Source organism: Tupaia chinensis, unplaced genomic scaffold (assembly GCF_000334495.1).
Source record: "Tupaia chinensis unplaced genomic scaffold, TupChi_1.0 Scaffold000049_1, whole genome shotgun sequence".
In the NCBI taxonomy this organism is placed as follows: Eukaryota; Metazoa; Chordata; class Mammalia; order Scandentia; family Tupaiidae; genus Tupaia; species Tupaia belangeri.
In genome coordinates this window covers 1854044-1857502 of record NW_006159507.1, presented here as the reverse complement: position 1 = coordinate 1857502, position 3459 = coordinate 1854044, and positions in this window count along the sequence as shown.

Below are 3459 nucleotides of genomic sequence, written 5' to 3'. Positions count from 1 at the left end.
AAACTCACGCCGGGCATGTGTGTGTGCGTGCCCAAGATCCTGAGAGGAGAATGGAGGAGAAGGGATTACAGCGTGGCCACCCCCCCGGGGGGTGATTTCTCGCTTTCTGTCTCTTATCTATCTGGTGAGCACACGCGCCCTATAGCAAAAACCTCTCCAAAAAAAAAAGTTAAGACCCTAAGACAAAAAAATGTAGCCTAATGGTTTAAAACTAGCAAGTTTCTCATACTGCACACCTGGAGGTAGGTCTGGAGCCAAGTGCTGCAGGCAGGGTATTCTGGCAGCTTCCTGAGCATCAGGGACCCACCCCTTTCAGCCAGTGTCAGCTCTAATACCCTTCAGAGCCGTGTACAGCTCCTCCAGCTCCAGCCACCAAGCCTTCCAGCCAGGAAGAGTCAGGGTGGGAAGGACAAGCTGTCTTCTTTAAAGGACATGCCCTAGAAGCCACACAAAGGTCCTTTCCATCTAGGGACATAGGTGGGGCTTCAGGAAAAGCTAGGCAGTGTGTGTGTCCTAGACAGCTGTTGGTCCTAAAAGTCAGTGCTGCTATTATCAAGGGACAAGGGGTAATGGGGGTTGGCTCACCTAATGTGGTACAGCTGGCGGGCCCAGTGAGGTTTCTCTGCTTGTCACTCACTCACACAGATGAAGCCGTCTGCTCTGAAGCCACCGTCCGAGGATGCTCTCAGGCTGGGTGTTCAGCTCCAGGACGCTGTCGGTCCTGCCAGGCTGGTGGTGCCCTTTCCTATGCAGGACTGAGAGCAGTTCCAGGCCTGGGGCCTCAGTCTGGCCCAAGGCCTGGGTTTGTTCAGTCAGTGCATGAGATGCAGAAACCTGTGCTGTGGCTTCAGGGTGGCCACAACAGGGTGGTCCGTAAGGTGGGCATGGGTGTCCTGCTGCTGGGTAAAGCCAGGACTGCCCACCCCTGCAAAATTCTGCTATCTATCTTGCTTCTAAGTCAACGCTCATTTTTAAAAATATCTTACATTTTTAAAAGAAATCTATCACTGCTGTAGGTGGACAGGTAGTAACGGCCTGCCCTAGGTGGAAGGTAACCGAAAACCTCGCCAGGTCCTGCCAGACTCCAATCCTGGTGCCTGTTCTCTTTGTTAAGAGATAAGGTAGCATTCTACTGGGTGGAAAGAATTAAAAATTGAATGAATGCTTAAAACAGCACCCTTCATACTGTTCCATGCCTTCCCACCAGCAGTCGTTTCTCCTGTAGTATGTCGTCCCACCTTGGGAAACAAGGCTAAACCCTGTGCACCTCAGTTTCCCCTTCTGCCCAATGCCTGTCTCACAGGACAAATGAGACCATGAGAACACAGGTAAAGCCTCATACAAAAGATGCCTGACTCACACGGTTTGACACTCAAGAGCTATGATCCATTACCTTCACAGAGAAGAAAATGTGAATCCCGTCATTAAAGAACTAAATATGAAGTGGTAGTTGAAGTGACTAGATCCTACATAGCCGACTATGTGGTTCAACTCCCAATGATGTAGGAAACATGCCAAGTGCATATGTGTACATACCCAAAATCCCAAAGGGAGAGAGATGGAAGAGACGAGACTGTGGTGTGATCATCCCCAATGGGGGGAGGGGTGCTTTCTCACCTTTCCTCTCGCTGTCTGTCTTGTCTCTTTCCAGCAAATTAAGAAAAAAAACTACAACTTAAGCAAGCCAGCCCATGGCTTGGTGGTTAGGGAGGCTGGATCACACATCACCAACTACATGGTTCAAGTCCCAGACCTGATGGTTTGAGAAACACGCTGGACATGTGTGCATACATGTCCAAATCCCAGAAGGAGAGATGGAGGAGAAAGGACTATGGTGTGACTGTTCCCCAGTGGGAGTGCTTTCTCAGTCCCCCCCTCACTGGTATGTATATGCCCTCTTTACAAAACTTTTAAAAAGGTAAATATGACTGAGGCAAAAAAAAAAAAAAGGCAACCTAAACTTGAAACAAACAGGGATAGGAGACATAAAACCCCAAACACCTCATTAAACAATGGAAGACACTTTATTAATCATCTCTTAACATTTCAACTCTTGGTAGAAATCGAATGTAAAACATCTGCATTTTTAAATTAGCATATATTTATCTCAATCACAGCAACCTCATATAATAAGATACACACCAAAGAGGAGCATGGTTGCAGTAGTTCCTATCCCAGTCTCTCAACACAGTATTTCTGTGATGGTGCCCTGGACTTTTTCCTCCCAGGATGCGCTGGTATTCCTGCTTCTGTCCACTGTGTGAGTTACGTGACATCGCGGCCAGTTAAGTTAGTTATGTAATGCTGGAGCGATCTAGAAATGGGAAACTGAAAACCTAGAGCTCTCGGGAGTGGGTCAGGCATTGTCAGTTCTGAATGTGGAGAGGAAGAACACCAATGAATGCCCTGCATGGGCTGGTCTGAGTGATAAAGTCAGTTGAAATTCAGCTTTATATACACATTGTACTGTATATCTACAAGTGATCTACCAGATATATAGAAAAAGTCATATAAGATTTGGAAAACCTTAAAACCACTCAACTGAGTTGGAAGAACGTCGCAGATTCACAGTGGCCTCAGGATTAGCTCGTTTTAAACCCTTGCTCAAGAGCTGAATATCACCTTCTCTCAGAAAAGCCCACTGCATGTAAATTCCATAACATCCTGTACATCATGAACACTATGGCTAAATATATTATTATTCACAAGGAAGCAGTTTGTTTTCCGGCTCTTTGCCCCCTCCTGCTCTGTACCCCCGAGAAGGAAAATCCAGGGGCCGGTGATTCACGTGAGGAGTTGAGGGGCCCCTGGAAGTGCTTAGGCTCAGCTGAGTATCTGAGGAGCCACCGTGCTGATGGGCGTGCAGGATTCCTGCCCACGTTTAGTGCAAAGAGATCACAAATGTTGCAGTTAAATCCTGGAAACTGATGAGGAGAAGAGGGCGGAGATGGAGGGGTTGTGGGAATCCCTTCTGAAACCAGATACAAGTAGTTTGGGGTGCAAGGATCCCACAGCAAGTGCCAAAAACCAGGGCTATGGATCTGAAGGGTGAGGTCCCTGAATCATCACAGGGTTATCACAGACCTCACTGCCCGCGCCACCCCTAAGTGCACGCTGGAGGTAGGTGTACAGCTATTTACCGTAGGGAAGACAGTGGCTCTCCACCAACTCAAGAAAAGGGGACGTCATCCATTTTTCTCCTGCCCCAAGTTCTCCACTCCACCCTGGGCTGGAGTGAGTGGAGAACACTCCACTGAAGGCCATGAGGCCCTCCTTTGGAAGACTAAAAACCCAGGGCGTTTTCATAAATAGCTACATAATTCATTTTTCTAACCACTTTGAAACACACAGCAAGTTGAATATTTATTTAAAAATAAATCTCAAAAAATACTATTTACAGTACAGTAAGAGGGGCATGTGCAAACAACAGAAAGGGAAACGCCCGTCCCACCGAGGGAA